This window comes from Panthera onca, chromosome A2 (assembly GCF_046562875.1).
Source record: "Panthera onca isolate mPanOnc1 chromosome A2, mPanOnc1 haplotype 2, whole genome shotgun sequence".
NCBI lineage: Eukaryota > Metazoa > Chordata > Mammalia > Carnivora > Felidae > Panthera > Panthera onca.
Window position 1 is genome coordinate 100,693,317 of NC_138340.1, and position 16,059 is coordinate 100,709,375.

At 40.8% G+C, this 16,059-nt stretch overlaps 1 protein-coding gene across 1 annotated transcript in view; it reads right to left on the reverse strand.

The window, feature by feature from the left end:
- The window catches only part of LOC144615197 (uncharacterized), a 132,277-nt gene that overhangs the window by 49,101 nt on the left and 67,117 nt on the right, over positions 1–16,059 (reverse strand). Inside the window, exons 5-7 of the transcript XR_013553681.2 lie at positions 12,307–12,438; positions 10,241–10,540; positions 7,444–7,533 (exon numbers count right to left, since the gene is read on the reverse strand). The gene's annotated coding sequence lies outside the window, so the exon portion shown is untranslated. The remainder of the gene's footprint in view (positions 1–7,443; positions 7,534–10,240; positions 10,541–12,306; positions 12,439–16,059) is intronic.

Consider the following 16,059-nt stretch of genomic DNA (forward strand, 5'->3'; position numbering starts at 1 on the left):
TCAAAAAATAGCAGGTGCTTTTATGCAGATTACAAGCCACCAGGGTATTGGTACCATCCCCTGAGATAGTGGAACATATTCTTCTTGAAGAGCAAAAGAGGAAAATAAAAGGCAGGGCCTTGAGGATGAAATGCTAGAGAAACAACTGAAGGAAAGGCAGGCAACAAGAGCTGAGAAGGAAAGAAATGAATCAGAAAAAGAGGATGATCTGTCAGTCACTGGAAAAAAGAGCTTCAACAAGCAAGAGGTGGGTCTGACTTCTGAAAGTGAGAACTACGCATTAATCTTGACTTGATAAGGGAGCAAGAGGCCTGAAGTATGATGTGAGGATAATGGCCACCTACTGAGGCCGTATTCAGGCACTCTAGGACTATGAAAAGTTATTTATCAAAATCAATACATAGGTCTAAGACAGAGAACATAATCCAGATTAAAAAGGAGAGCATAACTGGGGCGCCGGGGTGGTTGAGTTGGTTGCCCACCCGACTCTTGATTTTAGCTCAGGACGTGATCCCAGGGTGGTGGGACTGAGCACCACATGGGGCTCCACACTCAGTGTGGAGCCTGGTTGAATTCTCTCTCTCTCTCTGCCCCCCTCCCCTGCTTGCACTCAAGTAGCCTCTCACTCACTCTTGCTCTTGCTGTCTCTAAAAATTTTTCAAAAGCGTAACCAACATTACTGACATTGCTAAAAACATTAATGCACATATGTAACCTACTTGTAGCAGATAGTATCTGTTAAAGTTTCCACTACAGATGCAAGAAAACATGTCCTCGTGTTTTCTGTCTGTGGCAGCCAAGATTGAATGTTGGAAAACAGGAATTACAAAAACAGGGACAGGGAGGTAGATCATTTCTTATAACTCAGAAATAAGCTTGTAAAGGGCAAAGAGCCTGTTTTACTCCAAAAAAGGAACAGAAACTTTTGAGTTAAAAAAAAAAAAAAGTATTCCAGGGGCACCTGGGTGGCTCAGTCAGTTAAGAGTCCAACTTCAGAAAAAAAGAGGAAGATGGCAGTGTAGAAGGACGCTGGGCTCACCGCGTCCTGCTGGTCACTTAGATTCCACCTACACCTGCCTAACTAACCCAGAAAACCACCAGAAGACTAGCAGAATGGAGTCTCCGGAGCCAAGCCAGATGAGAGGCCCATGGAAGAGGGTAGGAAGGGCGGAGAGGCCGTGAACGCTATACGGACTGGCGGGAGGGAGCCGGGGTGGAGGGGCAGCCTGCCGGCCAAGCAGAGCCCCCGAGTCTGGCTGGCAAAAGCAGAGGGGTCGGATGGAGTGTGTTCCGACAGCAAGCAGGACTTGACATCTGGAAGGTTATAAGCAAATAGCTCTGCTCGGAGAGCTGAAGGCTGGAGGAAAACGGGAGGGAGAGTTATTGAGCCCTGGAGGACAGAGCGCAGCTTGGCGGGGAACAAAGGCGCTCGCCAGCGCCATCTCCCTCGCCCATCCCCCAGCCAAAATCCCAAAGGGAACCAGTTCCTGCCAGGGAACAGGCTTGTACCGCGCAAACACCCAACGCTGTGCTTCTGCGGATCCATCCCTCCGGCGGGTCTGACTCCCTCCTGGTGCTGCAGGGGCCTCCCAAAGCGCATCTCCAAAGGAAAAGCGAGCTGAGCCTCCCCCTCCCTCCCTCCCCTGTGCACCTTGGCAATCCACCCCAGCTAATACACCAGATCCCCAGCACCACAAGCCTGGCAGTGTGCAAGTAGCCCAGACGGGCCACACCACCCCACAGTGAATCCTGCCCCTAGGAGAGGGGAAGAGAAGGTACACACCAGTCTGACTGTGGCCCCAGCAGTGGGCTGGGGGCAGACATCAGGTCTGACTGCAGCCCTGCCTACCATCGCAAGTTATTCAAGACAGCACAGGGGAAGTGCCCTGCAGGTCCTCACCACTCCAAGGACTGTCCAAAATAACCAAACGGAAGAATTCCCCTCAAAAGAATCTCCAGGAAATAACAACAGCTAACGAACTGATCAAAAAGGATTTAAACAATATAACAGAAAGTGAATTTAGAATAATAGTCATAAAATTAATCACTGGGCTTGAAAACAGTATAGAGGACAGCAGAGAATCTCTTGCTACAGATATCAAGGGACTAAGGAATAGTCAGGAGAAGCTAAAAAATGCTATAAACAAGCTGCAAAATAAAATGGAAACAACCATGGCTCAAATTGAAGAGGCAGAGGAGAGAATAGGTGAAGTAGAAGATAAAATTATGGAAAAAGAGGAAGCTGAGAAAAAGAGAGATAAAAAAAATCCAGGAGTATGAGAGGAAAATTAGAGAACTAAGTGATGCACTAAAGAGAAATAATATACGCATAATTGGTATTCCAGAGGAGGAAGAGAGAGGGAAAGGTGCTGAAGGTGTCCTTGAAGAAATAATAGCTGAGAACTTCCCTGAACTGGGGAAGGAAAAAGGCATTGAAATCCAAGAGGCAAAGAGAACTCCCTTCAGACGTAACTTGAATCGATCTTCTGCACAGCATATCATAGTGAAACTGGCAAAATACAAGGATAAAGAGAAAATTCTGAAAGCAGCGAGGGATACACGTGCCCTCACATATAAAGGGAGACCTATAAGACTCGTGACTGATCTCTCCTTTGAAACTTGGCAGGCCAGAAAGGCTTGGCACGATATCTACAGTGTGCTAAACAGAAAAAATATGCAGCCGAGAATCCTTTATCCAGCAAGTCTGTCATTTAGAATAGAAGGAGAGATAAAGGTCTTCCCAAACAAACAAAAACTGAAGGAATTTGTCACCACGAAACCAGCCCTACAAGAGATCCTAAGGGGGATCCTGTGAGACAAAGTACCAGAGACATCACTACAAGCATAAAACATACAGACATCACAATGACTCTAAACCCATATCTTTCTATAATAACACTGAATGTAAATGGATTAAATGCGCCAACTAAAAGACATAGGGTATCAGAATGGATAAAAAAAACAAGACCCATCTATTTGCTGTCTACAAGAGACTCATTTTAGATCTGAGGACACCTTTAGATTGAGAGTGAGGGGATGGAGAACTATTTATCATGCTCCTGGAAGCCAAAAGAAAGCTGGAGTAGCCATACTTATATCAGACAAACTAGACTTTAACTTAAAGGCTGTAACAAGAGATGAAGAAGGCCATTATATAATAATCACAGGGTCTATCCACCAGGAAGAGCTAACTATTATAAATGTCTATGCGCCAAATACCCGAGCCCCCAGATATATAAAACAATTACTCATAAACATAAGCAACCTCATTGATAAGAATGTGGTCATTGCAGGGGACCTTAACACTCCACTTACAGAAATGGATAGATCCTCTAGACACACGGTCAATAAAGAAACAAGGGCCCTGAATGATACATTGGATCAGATGGACTTGACAGATATATTTAGAACTCTGCATCCCAAAGCAACAGAATACACTTTCTTCTTGAGTGCACATGGAACATTCTCCAAGATAGATCACATACTGGGTCACAAAACAGCCCTTCATAAGTATACAAGAATTGAAATTATACCATGCATACTTTCAGACCACAATGCTATGAAACTTGAAATCAACCACAGGAAAAAGTCTGGAAAACCTCCAAAAGCATGGAGGTTAAAGAACACCCTACTAAAGAATGAGTGGGTCAACAGGCAATTAGAGAAGAAATTTAAAAATATATGGAAACAAACGAAAATGAAAATACAACAACCCAAATGCTTTGGGATGCAGCAAAGGAAGTCCTGAGAGGAAAATACATTGCAATCCAGGCCTATCTCAAGAAACAAGAAAAATCCCAAATACAAAATCTAACAGCACACCTAAAGGAAATAGAAGCAGAACAGCAAAGACAGCCTAAACCCAGCAGAAGAAGAGAAATAATAAAGATCAGAGCAGACATAAACAATATAGAATCTAAAAAAACTGTAGAGCAGATCAACGAAACCAAGAGTTGGTTTTTTGAAAAAATAAACAAAATTGACAAACCTCTAGCCAGGCTTCTCAAAAAGAAAAGGGAGATGACCCAAATAGATAAAGTCATGAATGAAAATGGAATTATTACAACCAATCCCTCAGAGATACAAGCAATTATCAGGGAATACTATGAAAAATTCTATGCCAACAAACTGGACAACCTGGAAGAAATGGACAAATTCCTAAACACGCACACGCTTCCAAAACTCAATCAGGAGGAAATAGAAAGCTTGAACAGACCCATAACCAGAGAAGAAATTGAATCAGTTATCAAAAATCTCCCAACAAATAAGAGTCCAGGACCAGATGGCTTCCCAGGGGAGTTCTACCAGACGTTTAAAGCAGAGATAATACCTATCCTTCTCAAGCTATTCCAAAAAATAGAAAGGGAAGGAAAACTTCCAGACTCATTCTATGAAGCAAGTATTACTTTGATTCCTAAACCAGACAGAGACCCAGGAAAAAAAGAGAACTACAGGCCAATATCCCTGATGAATATGGATGCAAAATTCTCAATAAGATACTAGCAAATCTAATTCAACAGCATATAAAAAGAATTATTCACCATGATTAAGTGGGATTCATTCCTGGGATGCAGGGCTGGTTCAACATTCGCAAATCAATCAACGTGACACATCACATTAATAAAAGGAAAGATAAGAACCATATGATCCTGTCAATCGATGCAGAAAAGGCCTTTGACAAAATTCAGCACCCTTTCTTAATAAAAACCCTTGAGAAAGTCGGGATAGAAGGAACATACTTAAAGATCATAAAAGCCATTTATGAAAAGCCCACAGCTAACATCATCCTCAATGGGGAAAAGCTGAGAGCTTTTTCCCTGAGATCAGGAACACGACAGGGATGTCCACTCTCACCACTGTTGTTTAACATAGTGTTGGAAGTTCTAGCATCAGCAATCAGACACCAAAAGGAAATCAAAGCCATCAAAATTGGCAAAGATGAAGTCAAGCTTTCACTTTTTGCAGATGACATGATATTATACATGGAAAATCCAATAGACTCCACCAAAAGTCTGCTAGAACTGGTACATGAATTCAGCAAAGTTGCAGAATACAAAATCAATGTACAGAAATCAGTTGCATACTTATACACTAATAATGAAGCAGCAGAAAGACAGATAAAGAAACTGATCCCATTCACAATTGCACCAAGAAGCATAAAATACCTAGGGATAAATCTAACCAAAGATGTAAAAGATCTGTATGCTGAAAACTATAGAAAGCTTATGAAGGAAATTGAAGAAGATATAAAGAAATGGAAAAACATTCCGTGCTCATGGATTGGAAGAATAATTATTGTCAAAATGTCAATACTACCCAAAGCTATCTACACATTCAATGCAATCCCAATCAAAATGGCACCAGCATTCTTTTCGAAGCTAGAACAAGCAATCCTAAAATTCATATGGAACCACAAAAGGCCCCGAATAGCCAAAGTAATTTTGAAGAAGAAGACCAAAGCAGGAGGCATCACAATCCCAGACTTTAGCCTCTACTACAAAGCTGTCATCATCAAGACAGCATGGTATTGGCACAAAAACAGACACACAGACCAATGGAATAGAAAAGAAACCCCAGAACTAGATCCACAAACGTATGGCCAACTCATCTTTGACAAAGCAGGAAAGAACATCCAATGGAAAAAAGACAGTCTCTTTAACAAATGGTGCTGGGAGAACTGGACAGCAACATGCAGAAGGTTGAAACTAGACCACTTTCTCACACCATTCACAAAAATAAACTCAAAATGGATAAAGGACCTGAATGTGAGACAGGAAACCATCAAAACCCTAGAGGAGAAAGCAGGAAAAGACCTCTCTGACCTCAGCCGTAGCAATCTCTTACTTGACACATCCCCAAAGGCAAGGGAATTAAAGGCAAAAATGAACTACTGGGACCTTATGAAGATAAAAAGCTTCTGCACAGCAAAGGAAACAACCAACAAAACTAAAAGGCAACCAACGGAATGGGAAAAGATATTTGCAAATGACATATCAGACAAAGGGCTAGTATCCAAAATCTATAAAGAGCTCACCAAACTCCACACCCGAAAAACAAATAACCCAGTGAAGAAATGGGCAGAAAACATGAATAGACACTTCTCTAAAGAAGACATCCGGATGGCCAACAGGCACATGAAGAGATGCTCAACGTCGCTCCTCATCAGGGAAATACAAATCAAAACCACACTCAGATATCACCTCACGCCAGTCAGAGTGGCCAAAATGAAGAAATCAGGAGACTATAGATGCTGGCGAGGATGTGGAGAAACAGGAACCCTCTTGCACTGTTGGTGGGAATGCAAATTGGTGCAGCCACTCTGGAAAACTGTGTGGAGGTTCCTCAAAAAATTAAAGATACACCTACCCTATGACCCAGCAATAGCACTGCTAGGGATTTACCCAAGGGATACCGGAGTGCTGATGCATAGGGGCACTTGTACCCCAATGTTTATAGCAGCACTCTCAACAATAGCCAAATTATGGAAAGAGCCTAAATGTCCACCAACTGATGAATGGATAAAGAAATTGTGGTTTATATACACAATGGAGTACTACGTGGCAATGAGAAAGAATGAAATATGGCCTTTTGTAGCAACGTGGATGGAACTGGAGCGTGTGATGCTAAGTGAAATAAGCCATACAGAGAAAGACAGATACCATATGGTTTCACTCTTATGTGGATCCTGAGAAACTTAACAGAAACCCATGGGGGAGGGGAAGGAAAAAAAAAAAAAAAGAGGTTAGAGTGGGAGAGAGCCAAAGCATAAGAGATTCTTAAAAACTGAGAACAAACTGAGGGTTGATGGGGGGTGGGAGGGAAAGGAGGGTGGGTGATGGGTATTGAGGAGGGCACCTTTTGGGATGAGCACTGGATGTTGTATGGAAACCAATTTGACAATAAATTTCATATATTGAAAAAAAAAAAAAAAGTCCGACTTCAGCTCAGGTCATGATCTTACAGTTGGTGAGTTTGGCCCCGCGTCGGGCCTTGTGCTGACAGCTCAGAGCCTGGAGCCTGTTTCAGATTCTGTCTCCGTCTTCCTCTGCCCCTCCCCTGCTCACGTTCTGTCTGTCTTTGAAAAATGAATAAACCTTAAAAAAATAATCAATAAGAAAAAGTATTCCAACAAAAATGAACAGGTAATTCTGCATCCCTAATCTACCAAATCCAATCTATCAACGACTGCTGTCAGCTCTAGTCCCAGAATCAAGCTCAAATCCAACACCATCTATGGTAGCTTTCTACTGTGTTAATTAAGCTAAATTGGAACTTTATTTCCCAGAATTCCCTTCCTGTGTAGTGGTGGGTTATAGTGGGATTTAAGAAAAGCTTGCATGAAATTTCAACTTCCAAAACAAAGCAGCAGCCATTAAGGTCTAGTGGTCAGTGCAGGGTTCCCTGTGGCAGTTCACTTGTATTGTTACAGATGTGTTGGCTCACCTTGTAGGAGGGGGGCAGCAGCTGTGCCCTTGGCCTCTCCAGCTTCCTCTGTATCTCCTCCTTCAGCTTCTCCAAGTCCTGGGTCAGGTGCTGGAGGAAGTGGGGGAGGGGAGGGAGGTCCTGTACATGGTCAAGCTGGAGGCCCAAGTGGTTCCAGTTCATCACCACTCTTCCCTGATTCACACTCAGCTTTTCTTCCCAATTCCTGGACCTACTGACTGCATGGACCTCAGGCCTACCACTAGGCATACTGGACGCAGCTTTCTATAGACTTCTTCATCACCTCCCACAATTGTGGAAGATCTAAATCCAGAAATATCATGTATTTCATATCACTCTTATTGAACTCTGACTGATACAGAATTGATGCTGTATCAGTTATGGTTCCAGGGGAACAGAACCTTAAGGATGGCACTTTAAATTAGTTTGGGGCTATCTGGAATTGATTTTCTGATATAATTAGAGAGGCAATAGTAGAGGAGACACTGGTAGTTTATGACATGCAAAAGAGTACTTGAAGTATCACCTGTAGACACCTGTAATCAAGTGTCAATAAAAGGGAAGGATTTGAGTGAACTAATTGTTACCAAAGATTTCAGCAAGAATAAAAAAGTAGTTTGGGATTGAGTGGCTGCTACTAAGTGCACTGAAGAACACGAGGAAAGAAATTGATGAGCTTAAGGATATAGCATTGTCCTCAAAGATAGAGATATCCTGTTCTAGAGTCAAGATTTCTGAAAAGCAAACATGAAATTCAATTCTGTGGGGAGCTGAATTACAATGCAAATCGAATTCTGAACTTTGCAGGGTTTCTCATGTTAAGGTCAGGACATAGACTGAGTAGGAATAGGACTTAAAATTGAGGATAGGAACATATGAGCAGAATCCAATAAAGCTGAGGACCTTGAACCCCTAAATTCTACTGATCCTCCTTTGCCAATAGAAGCAGCCCTTCCACCTCTGAAGAGATTGGTCTTCTCTAGTCTGAAGAAGCTATAACATCTTCTCCTAAAGGAATTACCCTGCAGGAAACCACTGTTCTTCCTCAAGAACTACCCTCATGCCTCTCATTTCCTCTATACCTGTTCAAGTCCCAGAAGGTCCCAGGAGGGAAGCTATAAAGTATAACTCATAAGAAGTTCAATACACACACACACACACACACACACACACACACACGTGCAAGATTTTGTCAATTAATATTGACAGAACCTCAGTACTGTGCATGAGAATGGATCCTAAGTTGTACTGGATCAGAGAAGACATATAATGTTGGATCTCCTGAAATCAGTTGTTTTTTGGTGCACTAGGCTGAGTTTCTGGAATAAATGTGTTGGCTCTAGGGGCTGTGAATGTCTTGGAAAGTTTGGTTGGTTGGTTACTAAAACCTGGAGTTAGAGACACTCTGTCCTAAATGGATTTGAAGTTTCATAACCGTCTTGGTATACTGATGAAAGGATCCTAAGGATTAGGGAAAATGATATGCTTAAGGAGATTTATTATGTAATACCCTCTATGTTCCTCAGAATAGCCCAGAGGATATACCTTTCACTAAGGCTTTAAGAAACACATTAGGGAAAGAAGCCTAGCATCAATCAAGAACTCTGGGGTGGCTGTTGTCTAAATGTTAGAAATGAAAGGAAGTAATGCTGCCATCAAACTGGGGTCCCTGATTTCAATGGGAATGATGAGATCCTGGGGTGGCAGGGGTTTGTTTGTTTGTTTGTTTGTTTAATAACAAAAGATGAGGAAGATGTTACCATAATAGACAGCAAAACCGAAAGTCATCACCAAAGTCTGACCCATAGGACATCCAATAGTTGATCATGATGTTCCTAGAACAGAAATAAATGTCCCCCTACTAGTGTCTTGTTGATGTGTAGAAGCAGTGTGGTGAAAAGAAGTCATACCTTACTTAGCAATAAAGAATTGTGGACTCTCGGCCAACTGCCAGATGTAAATCAGTTCAAAGACCCAAAGCACCTTGAATGAAAGGAAGGCAGAGTCCCCTTGAGGAACAATCCTACTAACTAACCAAAAACTTACACTGCAAGTCCTCCTCCCAGCTCTGGTTGAGCTGTTTTTGACCTGGGACAATCTAAGCCTCTGGATCATAGCTGTTAACATCTGGAGACATTTTGGGTGGTCACAACTGGGAAGGTGCTACAGGAATTGAATGAGTAGAGGCCAGGGATGCTACAAAACATCCTGCAATGTATAGGATAGTCCCCACAACAGAGAATTAATTACGGAGCCCAAAGTATCAAGAGTGCTAAGGCTGAGAAACCCTGCTTTTTCCAAGAGAACTGCAACGCCTGAGTTTCAACAAGCACAAAGTGGGCCAACACTGAACACTAAGCTTGGATTTGGCACATATAGTAAATCTGAGAGTCACAACACAGATCGAAGAGTGATGTGACAACAGTGTTCAGATACTCCTAGGGCTCTGAAAGTTTAATTATCTAAAGCATTATATAATTGTGTGTGTGTGAGAGAGGGAAATCTGGATTAAAAATAGAAAGGATAGGGGTGCGTGGGTGGCTCAGTTGGTTAAGCATCCAACTTTGGCTCAGGTCATGATCTTGTGGTTTGTGAGTCTGAGCCCTGTGTTGGGTTCCGACAGCTCAGAGCCTGGAGCCTGCTTCAGATTCTGTGTCTCCTGGTGCTCTGTCTCTTTCTCTCTCTCAAAAATAAATAAACATTAAAAAAATTTTTAAAGGATATAATTAACCATATTAACAGGTTTTTTAAAGCCTGGTTTAAATTAAAAATGCCAAGGAATCCTCTTTTGACTTACCAAATCCAATTCCATCAGCAACTGTGGTCCAAAGATCAGTCAAAATACAACTCTTCTGGTCTCTTCTGCTACCCGCCCTAGATGAAGCCACCATCATGTCTCTCCTGGAAAGCCACGTTAGCAGCTTCTTTACTTCCTCCCTTGTTCCTGGGGAATCCACTCTTGATATGCTGCTGCCAAGTGACCTTCTTAAAATGTAGATTACTTGCAATGCTCCTGTGCAGCACAGAGTCCAGTTGAGGATGTGGGCCATAATATGGGAAGTGAAATTGGGATCTTTTTCCTACCTTGAAGGGAAGCCTAGAGGTATAAGTAAAAAAAAAAAAAAAAACAACACTGATCCAGTTTTTTCCCGGCTTGACAGAGCATATATGGAAGGTCTCCCTGCTTCCATTCCTGGTCTGGTCCCACTTCCATACACACATTCACAGGATACCCCTCAGAGCAGCAGAGTGATCTATTCAGACCATAAATCAGGTCACTCAGCATAAAACACCCACCCACAAGAGCCTACCTGAGCAGGCTCCTAATCTATATAGTCCTGAGTCAGGCCTGAGGGTCTTAAAGTTGTCAGTCTCTCCAGGTGATTCTAATTGTTGCCAGTGCTGAGAACCACTAGCCTAAAGTTGTGCTTCTCAAAAATCTAATGTGCATACAAATCACCTGGGAGTCTTGTGAACTTCACTTCCTGACTCCGTAGGGCTGAAGTGGGGCCAGAGATGAGGCCAGAGATGCCGTAGTTCTAACAAGCTCCCAGGTGGTGCTAATGCTGCTGTTTGAGGACCACACTCTGCATAACCAGACCCTAGCAGGGTAAATCAGTGCTAAACTGCCTTGCTCATAAGCACTTGCAATCATATTTTTCACCCTCTACCAGTCCTCCAGTTTCCTAACCTCCTAGACCCACTAATAACTCTGCAGCTAGCTAGCTCAGGAATGCCCAACAGGATCTTCAGGACAGACTTGTGGACAAAACAATGACATAATGATGGTGCTCACTATAAGCAGGCCCAGATTATTTGAATGGCAAACGCTGTATTTCTTCCCAAGGTACAGTAAGGCTTTCTTCCAGGTAAAATTATGCAAAATTCAGCCCTGTCATGTCCCACTGGAAAATGGATTTTCAGTGACAGGCTAAAACCTAATTATAGTACCCTCCTCTCTCTAATATGTAGCTACAGCAGTGTTTCTTAAATTTTATCACCTCCCTAAACAGCATTATGAGACTTTTCCCCCCTAATCACAACCCACTTCTCCATTAAATGTTAATACCACAACTCCTTCACCTGTCAAATAGCAGAGAGAAAAACACCTCCAGGGCTATCAGGAGGGTTGGGACAATTAACATCCGGAAGAGAACCTGGCTCCCATTTGGGCCTCTGTAGTGAGAGACTGACTTAAAAGATGGTTGCCCTGGTGATGTTGCTTGAGGAATAGGTGGCTTCCCTGGGAAGGGAAATAGTTTCCAGTCTCCTTTTTTTTTTTTTTTTTAATTTCAGGATTCAGCTGAGGACCAAGTTATATTATATTACAGTACAAACTTATTACTAAAGGATTATCATTACTTTTTCTTGACTTTGATCTCTTTCCAAATTAGATCCTACCATCAGTGCCAAAGACCTCTTAAGATTGTACCACGTAAGAAAAAAATTCTTTAAAATATTTAGTATTTCAACAAATTAAAAAAATAAGTATTTTATAAATAAATAAGTTTTAGCCATTTTCATCATTTAACCTTATTTCTTTAAAAGGAGAAAGGTAATGGCTTATGATTTTCCTATCATATTAGGAAATGAGTACACAAAGAGAAATTAAATCACTACACAAAAAGAAATTTTAAATTTAAGTTCTATCGGAAGTGCATCTGACATTGTCATGGTTCTCAATCCTGACTGGTCCTCAAAATCACCTGTAGAGCATCTTATAAAGAAACGTGGTTTTTAGGGGCCACAGCAAATGTACTGCTAAGAACATCTTGTATTCATCTTTTTGGGGATATAGATATAGATATAGATATAGATATAGATATAGATATAGATATTTGTAGATACTCTCAAGTAGCTTACCAAAGCGGTTATACAAATTAACAATCACATCAGCAGTGTCTGAGAATCCCCATTGCTCCATATCTTCACCATCTGTTGGTATTCTGTTCTTTCTATTTCAACCATTTCAGTGATTTTTTTAATTTGCATATCCTGAAACACAAATGAAGTTGAATGTATGTTTATTGGTCATTTTGTATATTTTCTATTGAGATGTGTCAAGTATTTTTTAATTGAGTTGGATTCTCTGACTTATTAAGTTATAATATGTATCATATTCAAGGCACAAGTTCTTTGTTTTACATATATATATATATATATATATATATATATATATATATATAATGAGAGAGAGAGAGAGAGAGAGAAAGGAAATATTTTCCTTTACATCTTATTCTTTTAGTGGTGACTTCTGTTGAACAGAAGTTCTTAATATATCTCAATTATCAGTTGTTAACCATCTAGATGCCCATCAATAGTGAAGTGAAAAAATAAATTGTAGTTTACTTACAGAATGAAATACTATATAGCAATAATAATGAACAAATCACAACTATCTGCAATAATATGGATAAATCTCATATAAGATTGAGAGACCTAGCCTCAACAATCAGACAACAAAAGAAATAAAAGGCATATAAATTGGAAGGAAGAAGTCAAACTTTCACTCTTGGCAGACAACATAATACTCCACATGGAAAACCTGAAAGACTCCATCAGAAACTGCTAGAACTGATACATGAATTCAACAGAGTCGCAGGATATAAAATCAATGTACAGGAATCAGTTGTATTTCTATATACCAATAATGAAGCAGCAGAAAGAAAAATCAAGGAATTGATCTCATTAACAACTGCACCAAAAACCATGAGATACCTAGGAATAAATCTAGCCAAAGAGGTAAAAGATCTGTACACTGAGAACTATAAAAAGCTTATGAAATAAATTGAAGAAGACACCAAAAAAAAAAGGAAAAACATTTCATGTTTCTGGATAGGAAGAACAAATATTGTTAAAATGTTGATACCACCCAAAGCAATCTACACATTCAATGCAATATCTATCAAAATAACACCAGCATTGTTCACAGAGCTAGAGCAAACAATTCTAAAACTTGTATGGAACCAGAAAAGACCCCCAAATAGCCAAAGTAATGTTGAAAGAGAAAACCAAAGCTGGACGCATCATAATTCCAGACTTCAAGCTGTATCCCAAAGCTGTAATCATCAAGACACTATGGTACTTTCACAAAAACACATAGATCAATGGAACAGAATAGAGAACCCAGAAATAGATCCACAAATGTATGGCCAACTCAACTTCAACAAAGGAGGAAAGAATATCCAATGGGAAAAAGACAGTCTCTTCAGCAAATGTTGTTGGGAAAACTGGACAGCAACATGCAGAAGAATGAACCTGGACCACTTTCTTATATCATACATAAAAATAAACTCAAATTGGATAAAGACCTAAATGTAAGATAGGAAACCATCAAAATCCTAGAGGAGAAAATTGGCAGCAACCTCTTTGGACTCAGCCTTAGCAACTTCTCACTAGACATGTCTCTGGAGAAAGGGAAACAAAAGCAAAAATGAACTATCGTGACCTCATCAAGATAAAAATCTCCTGCACAGAGAAGGAAACAATCAACAAAACTAAAAGGCCGCATACATAATGGGATAAGATATATGCAAATGACATATCAGATAAAGGGTTAGTATCCAAAATCTATAAAGAACTAATCAAACTCAACTCCCAAAAAACCCCAAATAACCCAATGAAAAAATGGGCAGAAGACATGATTGGACACTTTTCCAAAGAAGACATCCACATGGCCAACGGACACATGAAAAGTTCTCAACATCACTCATCATCAGGGAAATACAAATCAAAACCACAATGAGATACCACTTCACACCTGTCAGAATGGCTAAAATTAACAACTCAGGCAACAACAGATGTTGGTGAGGATGCAGGGAAAGGGGAACCCTTTTGCACCGCTGGCAGGAATGCAAACTGGTGCACCCACTCTGGAAAACAGTATGGAGGTTCCTCAAGAGATTAAAAATAGAACTACCCTATGATCCAGCAATTGCACTACTAGATATTTATCCGAGGGATAAAGGGATGCTGTTTCAAAGGGGCACATGCACCACAATGTTTATAGCAGTGCTATCCACAATAGCCAAATTATGGAAAGAGTCCATCAACTGATGAATGGGTAAAGAAGATGTGGTGTATACACACACACACACACACACACACACACACACATACACACACAATGGAATATTACTCAGTGATCAAAAAGAATGAAATCTTGCCATCTACAATAAGTGGATGGAACCAGAGTGTATTATGCTAAGTGAAACAAGTCAGTCAGAGAAAGACAAATATCATATGATTTCCCTCATATGTGGAATTTAAGAAACAAAACAAATGAACATAGGGGAAGAGAAGGAAAAATAAGAAAAAAAGAGAGAGGGAGGCAAACCTTAAGAGACCCTTAAATACAGAGCACAAACTGAGGGTTGCTGGAGGGGAGGTGGGCATGGGGATGGGCTAAATTGGTGATGGGCATTAAGGAGGGCACTTTTTAGGATGCATACTGGGTGTCATTAGGAAGTGATGAATCACTAAATTCTACTCCGGAAACCATTACTACACTATACGTTAACCAAGTTGGATTTAAAGTTTTTTTAAAAAGTGGGGCACCTGGGTGGCTCAGTCAGTTAAGCATCCAACTCTTGGTTTTGGCTCAGGTCATGATCTCACTGTTTTGTGGGTTTGAGCCCCACGTTGGACTCCTCTGCGCTGACAGTGCGGAGCCTGTTTGGGATTCTCAGTCTCCTTCTCTCTCTGCTCCTCCTCCACTTGTGCTGTCTCTGTCTCTCTCAAAATAAATAAATAAATAAATAAATTTAAAAAAATTTTTTTAAATGTTGAGGGAAAAAAGTTAGGTACAAAAGTATATGCTGTTTTAATTCTGTTTGTTTTTTGTTTTTTTAACTCTCCAAACTACGTTAATCTATGATGTTAGAAGTGAGGATGTTGACAACTTCTGCTGGGCAGTAGTAACTAGAAAGGCGTTCAAATGTCTTGCTTGAGATGCTGGGGATAATCTGTTTCTTAATCTGTAGCTTGTTCAGTTTGTAAAAATTTATCTAGGTTCACATTTATGTAGAGGTACATAAGCCTTAGCCCCATCCCGGGAGGGTCCAGGAGTCCATGCTTCCTTGTGATTCAGATGGGCAGCCAGGGCTGAGAACTTTTCTTTCTTTTGTTTTTTTTTTCTTAAGTTTATTTATTTATCTTGAGAGAGAGAGGGAGAAAGAACAAGCTGGGGAGGGGCAGGGAGAGAGAGGGAGACAGAGGATCCAAAGCAGGCTCTGTGCTGATAGTGGACAGCCTGAAACGGCACTTGATCTCAGGAACTGAGAGATCATGGCCTGAGCCAAATTCAGATGCTTAACTAACTAAGCTACCCAGGCACCTCAGGGCTGAGGACTTTTGAACAACACTCTGATTACAAATATACACAGATATAAGGGCTGGGAGCCCCATTCCTGAAAAAAATGTCTGTAGTTTATTGGACACAGTAACATGGTAGGATTATGGAGTTGTCCTTTTCCTTAATCATTCTCATTTTGTATTCTTAAAATGTTGTTTTGTGCAAATATTAAAATCCTGTGACTTATACTTCTCTGTCCTCTCACTCATTTTTTTCATTGTTGTTGTTGATTATCTGCAAAGAGGTACTTGCTTGTAGGTCCA